General features: G+C 40.4%; 1 long non-coding RNA gene across 1 annotated transcript in view; it reads right to left on the bottom strand.

The window, feature by feature from the left end:
- Positions 1–2,680, bottom strand: part of LOC124621989 — a 29,325-nt gene extending 26,645 nt beyond the window's left edge. Inside the window, exon 1 of the long non-coding RNA XR_006980591.1 lies at positions 2,580–2,680. This is a non-coding gene — a long non-coding RNA (uncharacterized LOC124621989). The remainder of the gene's footprint in view (positions 1–2,579) is intronic.
- Positions 2,681–19,457: the final 16,777 nt, after the last annotated feature.

Below are 19,457 nucleotides of genomic sequence, written 5' to 3' on the forward strand. Positions count from 1 at the left end.
CAGTTAGATAAAGTGACAAATTACAGCAAATGCCTCTACAAAAATGATAAACAGAGATTTTAATGCAAAAACAAGACCAAAAGTAAACACTAATTTCTCTGTGTGACCTACTGCTATGGCACCGAAAGATTTCATACAACAGCAGAATTTAGCAAGATGAATAACATATTTATCTGCCAAAATCTTTTATAAAAGTAAATATAGAAAATACACACATAAAAAAAGTTTTGCATCACCTCGGTTCCGAGAGTTTCAGAACCTGTACAGAAAATTGGAACAGAGATCAACATAAACATTGTTTCTGCCCTTTTTACTACTCATGAAAACCACACATTGCATGTTGTACCACCATGTAGCGAGATCTTCAGAGGTGGTAGTCTAGACTGCTGTACACACTGGTAGCACAACCTCTTGCATTGATGCATGCCCATATTTGTCGTGGCATACTATTAACAAGTTCATCAAGGCACTGTTGGTCTAGATTGTCCCACTCCTCAACGGCAATTTGGCGTAGATCCCTCAGAGTGGTTGGTGGGTCACATTGTCCATAAACAGCCCTTTTCATTCTATCCCAGGCATGTTCGATAGGGTTCATGTCTGGAGAACATGCTGGCCACTTTAGTCGAGCGATGTCGTTATCCTGAAGGGAGTCATTCACAAGACGTGCATGATGGACACGCAAATTGTTGTCCATGAAGACGAATGCCTCACCAATATGCTGCCGATATGGTTGCACTATTGGTTGGAGGATGGCATTCACACATCGTACAGCCATTACGGTGCCTTCCATGCCCGCCAGCAGCATATGTTGGCCCCACATAATGCCACCCCAAAACAACAGGGAACCTCCACCTTGCTGCACTTGCTGGACTGTGTGTCTAAGGCGTTCAGCCTGACCGGGTTGCTCCAAATATATCTCTTTCTGGTTGAAGGTATATGCGACACTAATTGGTGAAAAGAATGTGATGCCAATCCTGAGCAGTCCACTCGGCTTGTTGTTGGGCCCATCTGTACCGTGCTGAATCGTCTCGTGGTTGCAAAGCTGGACCTCGCCGTGGACACTGGGAGTGAAGTTGAGCATCATGCAGCCTGTTGCGCACAGTTTGAGTTGTAACATGATGTCCTGTAGAGGTCATCCACTGCAGCAGTAGCCCTTGGGCAGCCTGAGTGAGGCATGTCATCGACAGTTCGTGTCTCTCTTTACCTCCATGTCCGAACAATATCGCTTTGGTTCACTCCGAGACACCCGGACACTTCCCTTGTTGAGAGCCCTTCCTGGCACAAAGTAACAATGCAGAAGTGATCGAACTGCAGCATTAACCATCTAGGTATGCTTTAACTACAGACAACACGAGTTGTATACCTCCTTCCTGGTGGAATGACTGGGACTGATCGGCTGTCGGAACCCCTCTCTCTAAGAGGCGCTGCTCATGCAGGGTTGTTTACATCTTTGTGTGGGTTTAGTGACATCTCTGAACAGTCAAAGAGACTGTGTCTGTGATACAATATCCACAGTCAACATCTGTCTTCAGGAGTTCTAAGAACTGGGGTGATGCAAAACTTTTTTTGATGTGTGTATATTTGTTAAGATTCAAATGGAACTAAAAGTAAAATTGTACTTATCAGTGTAAAATAGAAAAGAAGTTGTTCTTAAGATAAGTCTTCAAAAGGAATTGAAAGCAATAAGAATACGAAGAAAACAAAACAAAAAATTACCTTGGGTAGATGCCTCATCTGATTAGTTAATAAGCAGATGACAAGTAATTAGCAACAGACAAAAAACTGTAGTGTTTTTTTGTTTGGTGTGTTTTTTTTTAATGTCCCGTCGACAACGAGGTCATTAGAGATGGAGCACAAGCTCGGGTTAGGGAAAGATGGGGAAGGAAATCGGCCGTGCCCTTTCAGAGGAACCATCCCGGCATTTGCCTGCAACGATTTAGGGAAATCACGGAAAACCTAAATCAGGATGGCTGGAGACGGGATTGAACTGTCGTCCTCCCGAATGCGAGTCCAGTGTGCTAACCACTGTGCCACCTCGCCCAGTACAAAAAAACTGTAGAAATATTACAAGCCATTTAAACGTTTGTATGAATCAGAAACATCAATAGTTAATACTGGAAGTAATTAAGGTAATGTGTAAGAAAAGAAAAGGCAACTGGAGAAGATGTTCAACAGAATTGGTTAATGTTGGATAACAAGCAATACAAAGTCAAACAGAAAATTACTTATGGAACGTCTGCAGAAGAATAGATTTCCCTAATACCAAAACAAAGTTAAAATTATTCTACCTTATAACAAGCAATAATAATAATAATAATAATAATAATATCAATACCCTGCAGATCACTTTTGTCTCGTTAATGTAGTACAAGATTTCCACAAACATTATCTAAAACCGTAGAGGGGAAAAAATTATATTTTTACTATGTGAAGAATCAAGCTGGCTTTATAACTGGATGTAGTAAACCGGCCCCCATGACCTTGCTGACATGTAATGGCTTGCTTGCCTCAACAATACAAATAATAGTACCCTAGGTGCAACCACAATGAAGGGGTGTGTGAGGAGAGATCAAACTAACCTGTGGCTCCAGAATAGGATCACCAGCCTATTCAGTAGTTGCAGTGGCAAGGATCTGGATGTCTGATTAATCAAGCCTTGCAATAATAGCCAACATGGACTTCCTATGCTGGTTCTGCAAAAACCTGCAAGAAAGAGGAAACTACAGCCATTATTCTTCCTGAGGGCATGTAGCTCTACTGTACGGCTTAATGACAATGGCATCCTCTTTGGTAAGATATTCTGGAGGTAGAATAAGTCATCCATTTGGCTATCCAGGTGGGGACTGTTCAGGAGGACGACACTAAAAAGAACAAAACAGTTCTTCCACAGGGCTGAGTGTGGAATGTTAACATCCTTTAATCAGATAGGTACTATAGGTCAGAGAACTTACAAAGGGAAATAGACATGTTGAAGTTACATATACTGGGAATCGGTGGAGACTGTTGGCAGGAAGATTAGTGCATCTGGTCAGGTGAATAAAGTGTTATCAACACAAAATCAAATAGAAAGCAAGCATAAAAAGAATATGGGAATGCAGGTGACACACAATGAACAGTATACCGAACACTTTATTATAGCTGAGGTAAGACACAAAGTCAACACTCACCATAGTAGAACTTTATATGCCAACTATCTCTAACAAAAAGGAATTACTCAAATAGTAAGGTCAGACTGGAAGTGGTAGTAGGCAAATAAAGAGAAAGAAAATTAGTAGGACAATGCGGACTGGAGAAAAGTAATGAAATGGATAGTGATCTGGTATAATTTGCATTCCAAATACTTGTTTTAACAATCATGTAAGTAGGCTATATACTTGGAAGATCTTTTCAGACAGTTTCAGACAAATTATACATTTGTAAGAGATAGATTTCAAAATCAGAATTTAAACTGCACGATACTTTCAGAAGCAGATGTGGACTTTGGCCAATTTTAATCTGTTGTTGGTGACTCACAAATTATGAAGAAATTGCAGAGAGTAAGAAATTTAAGGAGATGGGACCTAGGTATGTTGAAAGAACCACAGGTTGTTGAGAGTCTCGAAGGGATCATTAGGCAACAACTGACTGAAACGGGTGAAAGGAATACAAGAGATGACAAGCTGGTAGTTGTGATAGATGATACGAGGAAGGCAGAGCAGAGGATCACATACATAAAAGTCAAGCTCTATTTGAAAGCCCTGGATAACACAGGAGATATTGAATATAAATGACAAAATAAGAAAATATACAAACGTAGCAAATGAAAGGAAATGCAGGCATCTAAAAAATGAGACTGACAGAAAGCACACAATGGCAAAGCAGGAATGGCAAGAGGACAAACACAAGGCTGTAGAAATGTGCAAGATTAGGGGAAAGATAGATAAGCATATTTGAAAATTAAAGATAACTTTCAGAAAAAGAAAATAGGGACAAGCCAGTAACAACCAAAGGAGGGACAATTGAAAGGTCGAATGAATACATACTGTGTGGTTATAATTAACTGATGATGTTCTGAATGCAGGAAACTGAAACATTTTAAGTATGTTTGTTAACTGATGCACTCATGGAGTATACAGGAAAAAAATAGTTCTACTTTCTGTCACCAGGTGAAAATATGGCACTGTAAGCAGTCAAATGAAAAATGTTTCCTGTTTTGACATGATGATGCTGCTTCTTGCTTGGGGAAGCATGTTGATTTATTTTGTGGTTAAGAAGGTTGACGTTTTCCATATGAAACGCAATTGCTATTGAGAAGAAAAACCATACAATGTTGGTAAAGTTGATTGATCAGAATGGCACCAATAACAGGGGTGCAATGCAAGAATATTGCCAACAGAAACAGCTGAGAACAGGCCTCATATTAATAAATCTGCTAAAGAATATGATCAAGAAATTTGATGACACAAGTGGAATAGGTGGTGCAGCAGATAGGGGAGGTGGTCCATTCCCTCGTTAGTCGAGGACGAAGCTGCTATAGCTATATTGATTCTCCAGCCAGTGCTTGAGCCGCTCTCCCCTGGTCAACTATTCAAAAGATTTTACAGCGCTTTTTACACTCTGGCTCCTACAAGATTCAGAATGCGAAAAAAATGAATCCCCAAGACAGGTTACAACACTGTGCTTCACGTTTAGTATTTTGGCGTGCATGGAAATGGACGACATGTGGCTAGGGAATATTCTTTGGATGAATGAGGCACATTTCACTCTGCACGGTGCAATGAATGCATGAAACTGTCAAATATGGTGTTCTACTGCACACATGTTGTGCTGGGACATCCATTGCACTAAGCTTATGAGATTCTGTGATGTGGTTCCAGAAGGCTCTTCATTCTCAGACCCTTTTCCTGTGAGATGACGACGCCACGCTGGCCTGTTTAAGTGTACTGTGACGCCTACACACTATAAGGACCTCCTTGTGCAACACGTGATTCCAGCTTTTCAAGAATGCAACTGTGTCCATAACACTATTTTCATGGAAGATGGAGCGATACGTCACTTGCCAGGTGAAAGATTTGCTTCGAGAAACCTTCAGTAATGACCGCATCATCTCTAGGAAATTTCAAGATGTGTGTCATTCCAGATCCCTTGACCTAAATCCATGTGACTGGCTGTGAATATATCTGACAGATGGTGTCTATCAGAGATCTATCCGTACTCTTCCTGATCAGAAGAATAGCATAAGCTGACCTGTCACTCTGATTACACCGGATATGCTGCAAGCAACAGTTGACCACACCTTTTTTTGACAGCAGCATGTTGCAGAGCCCAGAGACTATTACACACACTGTCATGTGGGAGTCAGAGGAACGAATCTCCTAAAATGTGATTTTGGTTTTTTTAATGTGCGTGCTCATGGTAATCAGCTCCCTGTTGTGTCAAAACAGCATATCTCTATTCCTTCCTCCTGCGAGAATAAGGTGGTGCATACCTCCAAGTAACTAACTTATTTTAAAACAGACATATTGGCAATTATGTTCTTCTGTCTCAAGTAAGTGCATATCAACTTTCGGATCAGCAAAATGTATGGGCATTTTGCTCTTCTGACTGCTTACTTCATGAAGTAAAATTGGAAATATGTTTTAACTCAGCAGAAACCATTATCTGATTGTTTTGCATAATCTAATTTTGCTGCATTTGTGCACTATTTTCCTATGTGCTGAACAAGAAGTATATGTTGTCTACCAGCTAATAACAAAGCTTACAGTGCCAAGAGGAAACATTGCATCACATCTCATTGCTGAATCATTCATCTTTCCATGAATTCTTGAAACACTTTATGTATGACATTTCAAACAGCAAGAATCAGTAAGTAGAGAAACACTAGATAAACTATGAGTGCCCTTTGTAAGCACTGTCAATGCAGTCACATTGCTTTTATTGCCACATCACACTTTAGCTTTGTGAACTATTCACTGTGAAGGGGTTAGTATTGGTGTGTGCTCTTTGTTAGATAAAAATGACTTCACAAGGAAGGAGAATAGTTAAGCTAATGATGCAAAATTACTGCAATGGAAGGAATTAAACACCTGATGAAGGTAACATGAATTACTACTGATTTTACCTACAAGATAATTCATCTGTGGAGATACAGTTCATTAGCTTGACAGGCTTGCTTCCTTGTCATTGTTTACATATTTCAAAATTACAGAAGCAGAAAAAAAGAATGGTGAAACCTCATCTGTAATACAAAACAGTTTCATTATGGGAACGGCTGCCAGAGTTAAGTGAAGAAGATTGTAATGAATTCAAAGTGCTTGATTACGGTTCATCACATAATTACATTCCCAATAGCAACACAGATTCTTCATCATCAACATCACCATCTCTGAGGCCAAAGAAAAGGAGAGGTGCAGTTCAACTGTCAATGAAACCATGTTATAAAATCTAAGTAAGTAAAATGATAATCCGTTTCCACTGTAGGTCTTGTTTAATATTTCAAATACTATTTTCTCAGTCATGAAATATTTGAATGTGTAGTTGCAGGAATGTAAGAAAAACAAACGAAACACATATACTGAGACTACCACTTTAATATGGTTGTGTATACACCTTTCCTTACTGGCTCTGGATTAGATTCTGATTTATTTCTTCTCCTAACTGAGATGTTACTAAAATAATTACACGAGTGCATTTCAGTACATCCAAGGCCACACTTTTTGTCTTTGAGTGAACTGGTAGATACTGTCATAATTACCACACACTACAAGTTTCGTAATACAATGCGACTGTATACGATTCATACATGATTAATGTAATATACAACATAAGACAATGTCAATAATATAATTTTCTCCTTTCCAGGCAATGTCACAAATGGGATAAATTATGTAAATCCCCATTCAACGACAAATCAGCTATTCATCCCTGATTCTTCAGTTTGTCTGCACAAAGGTTTTGTGCTGTTAATGAACATGTGACAGGGGGAGGTAAATCCAGTGACTGTTGAGTCTAATGATAAAAGACCTGGGCAACCTACATGGAGAAGGAACATGAGAAAAATGAATAGGCAGTCAGGAAAGGCATACACATCAACTGCTAATAAAGAAGTGCCAGCCAGAACATTGAAGTACTAGCATTGTTTCAAATGCCCGAGAAAGTGTAGCGAGAACATCAGTGAGACTGAAGTAAGAGGGATGTTCCAAGGATTCTGGATGATGAAAGATACAGAGAAGCAGTAGAGTATTTAGCTTCACTTATTATGGAGGTATCTAAAGAAAGGTCATATTCTGCAGGTATGCAGTCTCAAAGAAATGTGACAAAGAAGTACTTTCCACTGAAAGATGGTTATGAAGTTCAAATGTGTCTATGGTTTTTCCTTAGCTCTTTTAATGTATCAGAAACATTTGTACAAAACATACAAAAGAATATAGCAATGCGTCTTTGAGCCTGGCTAGTCTTTCATGCAGTGTGAATCATCCCATGCCCGTATAGAAAAGGCGGCAAAAACTGTTAATATCTGTGATCATTTATGGTTGTATAATGTTGTTCAGACTGTTAAAAAACAAAGACTGTATGAAGCTGTTGAAATGAACCAGAAGGACTTCCTGGATTCTGGGGCAATGCAGAAGGAAAAGTCGAAAAATACTAAAACTGACAGCAAAGTAAATTAAGTACAATGGCTTAAAGTGATGTCACTTCAAAATCGCATCTTTTTCGAACATTTCACTCATCAACAATTCAAAAGTTTGCCAGTTTCCGGAAAATCCCGTAATTCCGCTAGTCTTCCAGTTGGGATGGAAATACCATGGAACACTAAAACTTTGGGAAGAGGAGGTAAAAGATCTCCTGGATCTGTGCCTCATCAGTGTTATCAAGGAACAATAACACACTTTTCACAAGAGTCTTCAAGAAGAGAAAGCTGGAGCTTCAGACTGTGGTGGGAATGGCTGTGATGAAGTTAGCTAGGTTGTGAACATTCATTAGTGATGTTGGTACAAAAATTCACTAATATGCTTTTATTTAAGCTGTAACTGATCCCTTTTTAATGAGTAAACTAACTTTTTATATTACATTTGGCAAAGTAAGTGCGTGTCTCCAATACATAAATCATCTATGTAGACTGATTCACTTAGAATCATAATTACGTATCTCCTTAGCGCTATATTAAACAATTAATAATGGCAAACCAGTAGGGCTATATTACCATCAGACAGCTTTTTAAGTGTATTCTTTAGTGTAGAAAATGTTCAATGAAGTTTCTATTACACCACTGAAACATGAAATTTAGGGCTTAAAATACTCTTCTTCATCTCTCTGGTAAAGTAGCTAAAATGGAGTTATGTTCCTCTGATCCTCGCACAGAGACATGGTGTAACTTTTACCCCTGTTCTAATAAACGTGCCAGAACTACTGTTATCATGTGTTTGATCATTCCACCCCTTTTCTTGCAGCCACACAACATTTCGGCTGTTTACCAGGTGGCAGAACATAGAACATTTCTTATTTCTTTTTTTTCCAGCATACTCCCTGAATGCACCACCAATTAATGAACATATCTACATTGTTTCAGTGTCCAGTGATGTATAGAGCCCACACTGCAGCACTCTGAGCACCATCAGTTTCATTATAGCCACCCGTTATATACAAGTTACACATGTGAAATGAACTTTATGACTGTATTACAGTCATGGAAGAGGAAGTACATGAAGATGAGAAGGATTCTATGATACTAAAAGAATAATTTGATGGAGCACTGAAACACCGAAAACCAAAACAAGGCATCTGGAATAGAAGCCATTCCTTCAGACTTATTAATATTCTTGATTCAGCCATGACAAAAACTATTCGACATGGTGTGCAAGGTGTATGAGACATGTAAAATACTCTCAGAGTTCAAGAAGAATGCAACAGAAGAATTGAAAAACTGGTAGAAGTCAAGCTCTGGGAAAGCCGGATTTTGTTCTAGAGATGTGTAGAAACATGAGAAGCAATACAGTCCATACAACTTAACATTAGAAGATAGGTAAAAGAAAGGGAAACCCACTTTTATAACATTTACTCATCTACAGAAGGTTTTTACGGTGTTCACTGGAATAACAGTCCTTGAAATTCTGAAGGTAGCAGGAATACAACATAGGGAATTAAAGGTTATTTGAAACCTATAGAAACCAGACCGCAGGAAAACAGCAGCTGAAAAAACAGAGAGATACAGATGTAACCTATCCTTAGTGGTATTCTCAATCTGTACACTGAGCAGGCAGTAAAGGCAACCAAGGAAAAATCTGGAAAAGGAATCGAAGTTTTTGGAGAAGGAATAAAAACTTTGAGGTCTGCAGATGACACTGATAGAGTCAGATACAACAAAGAACTGGGAAAAGCAGTTGAACAGAATGGATAGTCTCTTGAAAAGAGGTTATAAGATGAACATCAACAAAAGTAAAACAATGTAAAGGAATGAAGATGAAATAAATCATGCTATCCAAAAGGAATTTGATTACGAGAGGGTAGATGAGTTTTGCTATTGGGCAGCCTTGTACAGAAACGAAACGTGAATGATAAACATAACAGACAAGGGAACAGAAGATTACAGGGGTGGATTGTTTAACTAATGAGGAGATACTGAAGCAAACTGGGGAAAAAATAAATTTAATGCACCAACTGACTAAATAAAGGTATGGTTAAATGATGCATCCTGGGACATGACAGAATTATCAATGTGGGACTGGAGGTGCGTAGGATAAAAATAAAAGGAGCAGATTCAAATGGATATAAGTTGTTATAGTTACACAGAGGAGACGAGGCCTGCACAGGATAATGGCGGGCTGCATCAAATGAGTACAGTAACATAGCAAAATGGATCATTTGAATGTTATGAATGACAGTACAGGACACAGTAGCAAGTATAACTGACACTGTCTCTGGAGATTGCTGATTTTGAGAAATATGTTGACTGTTTCAGTAAAATATTAACACCCAGCCCTTGAGAAAAAAGGTGTTGATTTAACCTATGTCAGTAAATTAAAAAGCACATATCAATGCTGCAGTTTCCATTCATCAGAATAATGGGAAATTGGGAATTGAAGGAGGAGAGAGACGGTCCCAGACAATTTTTTCAAATCCATAAAGTGAGCAAATGAAGAACGAATATGCATCAATGGGACATACCTTAATCACTTGCGTCTTGCTGATGATACACAGTTTCCATCTACGGCAGGTGATCCCTTCAGCAACAGCTAATGGAAGAACTTAATACAGCAAGTTGGAAAGTAGTCCTGAAAATCAATTAGAATAAAACTAAAACAATTTACAACTAACACATAAAAAATGTATATATTAACAATGATATCGTGGTACCAGCTGATGATCTTTTGTATCTTGCACAGCTGTAGACATCCACATGGGTTGCAAAAGAAATAAATGGAACAGTCTAAGATACTAGTGAGATGAAAGGTCTGCACCACCACATCCAAAGAGCAGGAAGTAACTCTCCTATGCTGTCATTACTTGTGAAGATGCTTGTACTGATTCTTCTCTATTCTCAGCAGTTTAACAATGAATACATGTACAGCTTGTTCTTTCCTACATAAAAAGTATTACTTTTCTAATTCAACAGTTACTACAAAAAAGTTCAGTATGAGCTCACAACAAGATAACAATATCTGATGTGTTGTACTGAGAGAAATATAACCAGGTGCACAGGTTCGATGATGCCATAAATAACTTCCACACTCATAGTACACCAAAAATCTATTCTGCTATTAAAGCATTTACATCCCAGAACGATATTACAAGAGACCTGCAGGAACATTTGAGACCTCAGTCCCATGCTTTGTCTCTCCGGTTGTTCCTAATGCATATACGTGAATAATGCTTGAGTGGTGCTGTGGAGCTGCATAATGTGAAAGAAACAAAGCTTATTTGCTTCTCTTTTCATAATGCATCACATCCTTCCAACCCACTAATGGCTTCAACAGGTCCCTATTATCACACACACAATTTCTGAACCAAGTTGTTACAATTAGCACACCAAAGTAGTCAAGTAAAGCACAAGTTTTAGACAACTCCAATAGTGCATCCAGAATCTTTTTCTAGATTCCCCAAGGCTTTCTGGCAAGCCTGAAATGTAATTTACAAGAGTAACAGTAAGTATCAAAGAGAAATCATGCATAAAGTGTTAACACTGAATTTCATACTTGTAACTGGAAGTAATTAATTCCCATACTAGTATTTGTGCACACGCCAATGTGAGTATTAATAATTGAATTTATTAGATTCATTTGATTTCTTATATTTGTCATATTTAACAAAGTTTAGAAAATACAGGAAAATACTGTCGTTACAATTTTTTTTTTATTTTACTATTGAAAGTGACACTGATAGTTTGCTTTTTAAGCTGCTGTTAATAATGTCAGACTTAGTGTGGTGTTTGCTATAAAGTGAGTACACAACTGTATTCAAACACTACAGTACCAGTCACTCAAAAATGCCTCTTGCAATAATTTTGAATGAACTGTGAGTACAGCACAGGGTATATCTAATGCCAGAGCAGCAGAAAGGGGATAAACTACTCCTTGCTGCCAATGACTGAATTGTACACTGGTCCTCTAATGAAGTGGCAACTATGGAAAACCAAAATTTAGAACAAATATGGTACAAGCTGATGGCTGAAAGCAAGTAAAAACTATTCCCCCCACTCCGTTTTCTGTCATTCAGGAGGATGATTTTATATATACACTCCTGGAAATGGAAAAAAGAACACATTGACACCGGTGTGTCAGACCCACCATACTTGCTCCGGACACTGCGAGAGGGCTGTACAAGCAATGATCACACGCACGGCACAGCGGACACACCAGGAACCGCGGTGTTGGCCGTCGAATGGCGCTAGCTGCGCAGCATTTGTGCACCGCCGCCGTCAGTGTCAGCCAGTTTGCCGTGGCATACGGAGCTCCATCGCAGTCTTTAACACTGGTAGCATGCCGCGACAGCGTGGACGTGAACCGTATGTGCAGTTGACAGACTTTGAGCGAGGGCGTATAGTGGGCATGCGGGAGACCGGGTGGACGTACCGCCGAATTGCTCAACACGTGGGGCGTGAGGTCTCCACAGTACATCGATGTTGTCGCCAGTGGTTGGCGGAAGGTGCACGTGCCCGTCGACCTGGGACCGGACCGCAGCGACGCACGGATGCACGCCAAGACCGTAGGATCCTACGCAGTGCCGTAGGGGACCGCACCGCCACTTCCCAGCAAATTAGGGACACTGTTGCTCCTGGGGTATCGGCGAGGACCATTCGCAACCGTCTCCATGAAGCTGGGCTACGGGCCCGCACACCGTTAGGCCGTCTTCCGCTCACGCCCCAACATCGTGCAGCCCGCCTCCAGTGGTGTCGCGACAGGCGTGAATGGAGGGACGAATGGAGACGTGTCATCTTCAGCGATGAGAGTCGCTTCTGCCTTGGTGCCAATGATGGTCGTATGTGTGTTTGGCGCCGTGCAGGTGAGCGCCACAATCAGGACTGCATACGACCGAGGCACACAGGGCCAACACCCGGCATCATGGTGTGGGGAGCGATCTCCTAGACTGGCCGTACACCACTGGTGATCGTCAAGGGGACACTGAATAGTGCACGGTACATCCAAACCGTCATTGAACCCATCGTTCTACCATTCCTAGACCGGCAAGGGAACTTGCTGTTCCAACATGACAATGCACGTCCGCATATATCCTGTGCCACCCAACGTGCTCTAGAAGGTGTAAGTCAACTACCCTGGCCAGCAAGATCTCCGGATCTGTCCCCCATTGAGCATGTTTGGGACTGGATGAAGCGTCGTCTCACGCGGTCTGCACGTCCAGCACGAACGCTGGTCCAACTGAGGTGCCAGGTGGAAATGGCATGGCAAGCCGTTCCACAGGACTACATCCAGCATCTCTACGATCGTCTCCATGGGAGAATAGCAGCCTGCATTGCTGCGAAAGGTGGATATACACTGTACTAGTGCCGACATTGTGCATGCTCTGTTGCCTGTGTCTATGTGCCTGTGGTTCTGTCAGTGTGATCATGTGATGTATCAGACCCCAGGAATGTGTCAATAAAGTTTCCCCTTCCTGGGACAATGAATTCACGGTGTTCTTATTTCAATTTCCAGGAGTGTGTGTGTGTGTGTGTGTGTGTGTGTGTGTGTGTGTGTGTGTGTGTGTGTCTATATATATATATATAAGACTGAAAGAGTGTATGATGAAATAAAGGAAATCATTCAGACAGTCAAGCAAGGCAAAGATTTTATTGTGATGGGTGACTGGAATGGTGAAGAAGGAAAAATAGAAAAGAACATGGCCTGGGAAGAGGAACAGGACTTTTGGTCATTTAAATACAGGATTATCAACACAAAACCAAGTAGGAGTAATGCAGAATTAGGCCTAATAACATATACGAAAATAGGAGTGTGCACATGCTACTATGAACAGACATTAAGCTAACACCCACCACAGTAGTACAAGTTTATACAACAACTATTTGCAGATGAAGAGACTGAAAGAGTGTATGATGAAATAAAGGAAATCATTCAGACAGTCAAGCAAGGCAAAGATTTTATTGTGATGGGTGACTGGAATGGTGAAGACCGAAAAATAGAAAAGAACATGGCCTGGGAAGAAGGAAAAAGGATGGAGCTGCCAAGTAGAATTTTGCACAGAAAGAAGGTTCTATACATGAAAGAAATCTAGGAACACTGGAAGGTAACAGATTGATTACATAATGGTTAAGACAGAGATTTCAAAATCAAATTTTGAACTGTAAGACATTTCCAGGGACATATGAGACTTCGGCTGCGATTTATTGATGGTGAACTGTGGATTGAAACTGAAGAAATTGCAAAGAAGTCAGAGCTCAAGGAGATGGCTTTTTGATGCACCGAAGGACCTAGGGGTTGTTTAGAGTTTTAAAGGTGGCATTAGGCAATGATTGACTGAAACAAGGGTAAGGAAAACAACAGAAGATGAATGGATAGCCTTGAAAAATGAAATAGTGGAGGCAACAGAGAATCAAATAGACAAAGAGAGAACACACGGTAGAAATCCTTGGATAACATAGAACACACGGTAGAATTCCTTGGATAACATAGAACACACGGTAGAATTCCTTGGATAACATAGAACACACGGTAGAAATCCTTGGATAACATAGAACACACGGTAGAAATCCTTGGATAACATAGAACACACGGTAGAATTCCTTGGATAACATAGAACACACGGTAGAAATCCTTGGATAACATAGAACACACGGTAGAAATCCTTGGATAACATAGAACACACCGAATTTGACGAAAGGAGGAAATATAATTAAAAATGCAACAAATTAACCACGTGGAAGAAAGGGAATACAGATGTCTAAAAAACGAATTTAACAGGAAAAGTAAAATGGTCAAGCAGGAGTAGCTTGATGACAAATGCAAGGCTGTCAACAGTGGCGCCCAGAGCAAGTGTGTGTGTGTGTGTGTGTGTGTGTGTGTGTGAGAGAGAGAGAGAGAGAGAGAGAGAGAGAGAGAGAATATTTTTAATATGAAACTCCCGCCACATGTTGTTAGTATCTCATTGGTCCGGCATGTTTTTCCCCAAATATAATATCTTCTTCCAATGTGGCTCAGGTAAGCTAAATTGTGGGACACTTGCTGTAGAAGCACATAATAACAGTATTTGAAATTCTAGGAAGGAACAATATGTAACATAACGGAATAGCAACCACTCTCCTATGGTAGACTGATGTGTGGTGCATAAATACACTTAACAAAAAACAGTTTTTTTACTACCTTTTGAACTCTTGCCCTTTTTCTAGCAAAGTGCACACATTCACACATATAGACATTCAAATGCACACTCCCACAGCTGTGATGGAATGGATTATTGGGAGCAGTTATCTGGTGGGGATGGAAGATATACAAGAAGGGGATAGCAAGTTAGTGAGAGGCAGGTCTTACAGCAAATGACTGAATGGCTGTGCCAAAGACAAAATGAATTCAGAGGGTACAGTATCTCCTTTCTCCCAACAGCCAACTTCTCACTGTGCAACTGCTAAGTAATCTGTCAAAAGACCTGCCTTGCATTACTCCACTACCCTTTCCTTGCCACATGGATCCTTCCCTAACCCCTTCCCACCTCTATCAGCCCAGTCAACTATTCTCAATAAATGATAATCCATCATCAGTCTCACCATGGATGTGAGCATTTGGGTGTCTTTGTGATTGCGTTATGTGAATGTGTGTACTTCGGGGAGCAAAATGTTATTTACAACTTGTACAGAAAACTGACTGCAGCTGTAAGAGTAGAAGGGCATAAAAGAGAAGCAGAAGCTGAGAAAGGAAACAGCATTATTGCTTATCCCCAATGATCAATCTCTGCAATGAACAACCTGCGAATGAAATCAAGAAGAAATTTGAAAAGGAAATTAAAGTTCAGGGAGAAGAAATAAAGGTGTACTTAGCTGGTGACATTGCAATTGTCACAGACAGCAAAAGACTTGGAAGTGCAATTAAATGCAATGGACAGTGTCTTGAAAGAATATAAGATGAACGTTAACAAAGGCAAAACAAGGATAATGGAATGTTGTCACATCAGGTGATGCTGAGAGCATTAGATTAGGAACTGACATATTGAAAGATGAGTTTTGCTATTTAGGCAGCAAAATAACTGCTGACTGCGTTACTGGAAAAGAGTAACTTGTTAACACTGAAAATAAATTCAAATTTCAGCATATCCATTACGGATGACGAACTGTGACTGTTATTTAAACTGTCGATTTATCTGGTAATTAATATGCGACCAGTTGTGACTGGCTGCATATTTATTACCAGATAAATTGTCAACATAAATTCAAATATTAAGTAGTCTTTTCTGAAGGTATTTGTCTGGAATGTAGCCTTGTACAGAAGCAAAACATGGATGATAACCAGTTCAGACAATATGATAACAGAAACTTTGGGACGTGGTGCTACAGAAGAATGCTGAAAATAAGAGTGAATAACTAATGAAGTGGCACTGAACTGAATTGGGGAGGAAAGAAATTTATAGCCCAATTTGACCAAAAGAAGGGATTGGTTGATAGGTCACATCCTGAGGCATCAAGGAATAGTCAATGTAATCTTTGAATTGAAGATCGCAACAATAACAACATGGTTTGTGGAAGGTCTATCCACTAACTGTACAGAGATATGATATTGCAGTGGAAAACACACACAAAGTGGAGGTTAAACTCTTTCAGTTGCAATCTCTGCTAGTTCCTGTTGCCCACTTATCTGCCCTTAGTTCCTTGCCATCCTTACATTCCTATCTCTATTTGCATTCTACTTCAAATTTTATACTTCTCCTTGCCTTGTGGTTTTCTCTTTTTGAACAATTTCTCTTGGTTCTCTTCCTTTCCAGGATTACTGTCATCCTTTCACAATAGATCAGCATTATTACTATATACTAGCATTCTTACCCGACACCCTACTCCTCCTGTTTTGCTGTGTGAGTGTGCGCTACTCCCTTCCTGACCCTTCTGAGAGCCACCCTTGTTATCACATTTCTAGCCATATCCTCTGCTGTCCCTAGCTGCAGCTTGTCTACTTTGTGAATTTCCCACTTTGCCTGCAGTGTCAAAGGAAAAAAAAAGGTCTTTTTTTACTTAATGTATACTCTTTTGCCCAAGGCTTGCACTACAATATTTTTACATACATTTACAAAGGATATGAAGAAACTATGTCCAACATTAAACGGTAACTGTAATATAATTTTGAGAATACGAAAACTTCATAATGAACAAATATTCCCCCTCTACAACAGGTGCCTATTTTGAATATAAACACCCCTCCCGAACACACACAAATTATTAAAACAAACACTATTCCACTGGACATTATGAATTCTTTTAAGAGAAACTAGGAAAAACATCACACAAAATCCTTTTAAAATTCAGAAAAAAACAAGAAACTAGCACTATGGCCCATATTCCCAAGTTTTGCTATAGCATACATCAGTCAAAAATCCAAAAATATCCCAAACACTTAAGAAAGAAAACATATGAAATTAATGCAAATGCAGACAACTAGCAAACTATTTAATTTTTGGCTGTAACTACTTCTCCCTTGGGTACAATAAATGAAAAAAGGGGGCTTTCACTTATCCATTTAGTAACTTCTTGAATTCACAAGACTAGCTATTAAAAGTTATCTGCAGGCAGCTGGGGACTCGTGTAAATTGCTACTGAATGTGGTGGTGATTGCCATATTGTTCTGCTCCACAATAACCTAAAATGACAACCAATACAAACATTCTGCAGATTCTTCTAACACTCGAGAAGTTACATAAAAAAAGGGGGGGGGGGGGCGTGGATGACGATATACTACCTGCACACTACTGACTGCATTTCATTTGCTGACATGAACACATCATCACAATATCAGGCATTACAACCCTCACACAAACCTTTGTTTCCTTTAAGGTCGCATTTTCTATCCATCTAACCTATTGTTTACAAGGGAGGGTGGGGGCGAGAGGGGAGAGGAAAGGGGGTGAGAAGGGACGGGAGAGAGAGAGAGAGAGAGAGAGAGAGAGAGAGAGAGAGAGAGAGAGGAAGGTAGAGGGGGAGGGAGGGAGAGAAGAAGAAGAAGCAGCAGCTTTAATCTGACTACTATAGGACCACACCGCTGGCCATGGCAAAGCCTCGCCATTCTATGACTGTGTTTTCACTAAATAGGAAAGTGATATTTTGAGCACTATACGTACAAATTTTAATTACTAACAATGGTATAACATGTAACATATAGTTTTTGCTCTGTTTTTATACTTATCGATAATAGCACTAACACACTTGCTACAAATTTCTATGGCTTCCAGCCGCTTTAAGTTGTTCAACGCCCTTTAGTACTTGTCACAGGTAGATACCACTGAGCTGCTACAGTGATGCTACTGGTCATGGGGTCACTTGTGCATAGTCCTTTGTTACAAGTTTAGTATTTGACAGCAATTCAGATTCCCTGCTCATCCCAAGTATTGATACTGAAGAAAAGTCGAGAGCTACCCGGGCTTCATACTACATACTGTACATGCTGCTTCTGCAGAGGGTGCCGCCGCAGACTGTCTACCGACATGAGTGCCATTAAATACTGTGGCCACAAACTTATCGAGTAGTTCTAGGCATTCTCTGAACACTTCGACATGTGCAATTGATAGTAAAGTGACTGACCTCGCATAAGTAGATTTTTCATTTTGGATCACTCTAAATATATGTGACTGTTTATTACAGCTTTTGCTACACACTGGACGTTGCTTCTGGCTAGCCATTCACTTCATGAACTCCACTGTCATCAGCCACAGGAAACACACTTGTTCATTTGGTTTCTGCAATTGTACAAGGGCGAGTCAAATGAAAATCTTAAATTTGTAATAACAAATCGTAATTTAGCACCTTTTTCCCGTAAGTTCATAAGCGTGCTACAAACAGCGTGCAGAATGGCATGTAGGTGGCAGCATAGTGCAGGTGCACACACACTGTCGCAGTATCAGTATAAAGTTGGCTGCCCCATTGGCGACTTGCACCAGGGAAGAACAGTGTTCTGTTATTCGGTTTTTGCATAGTGAAGGTGAGAAACCTATTGAAATTCATCGACGAATGAAGATTAAGTACGGTGATGCATATTTGTCACAGCAGCAAGTCTACGAATGGAGTAGGAAGTTCGCAAATGGTGTGACTTCAGTGGAAGATGCTCCACGTCCGGGTCAGGCACAATGAGTTGTGACTTCACAGAACATTGCAGCAGTTGAAGCCATAGTGAAGGGAAACCGCACAGTGGCACTGAATGACATTGTAGCATGTTTACAGATTAGTCATGGGTCAGCACATCACATTGTGCATGATGCGCTCCAGTTTCACAAAGTGTCTGCAAGATGGGTGCCACGGCAGCTGACTCCTGAAATGAGAGAACGACGTGTTGATGCTTGTGAAGAACTTCATCGGCAATTTGAACGAGAAGGTGATGGCTTCCTTGCAAGAATAGTTACTGGGAGCGAAACCTAGGTTCACTTCCACCAACCGGAAACGAAGAGAGCGAGCAAGGAATGACGCCATTCCTCATCACCAAAACCAAAGAAGTTTCGAACAGAACCATCAGCAGGGAAGGTTATGCTGACTCTCTTTTGGGATGAAAAAGGCATCATTTTGGAGCATTACATGCCTAGAGGGACCACTGTCACCAGTGGATCATACACAGAACTCCTAAAAAATCATCTGCGGCCTGCAATCAAATCAAAGCGACGTGGATTGCTGTCAGCAGGTGTCCTTATGCAACATGAGAATGCAAGGCCCCACACTGCCTGTACAACAGCTGCAACAATCACAGACCTGCAGTTTGAGTGTCTTCCTCATCCACCATACTCACCAGACCTTACCCTAAGTGATTTCCGGTTGTTTGGACCACTCAAAGACGCAATGGGAGGAAATT

This window comes from Schistocerca americana, chromosome 7 (assembly GCF_021461395.2).
Source record: "Schistocerca americana isolate TAMUIC-IGC-003095 chromosome 7, iqSchAmer2.1, whole genome shotgun sequence".
In the NCBI taxonomy this organism is placed as follows: Eukaryota; Metazoa; Arthropoda; class Insecta; order Orthoptera; family Acrididae; genus Schistocerca; species Schistocerca americana.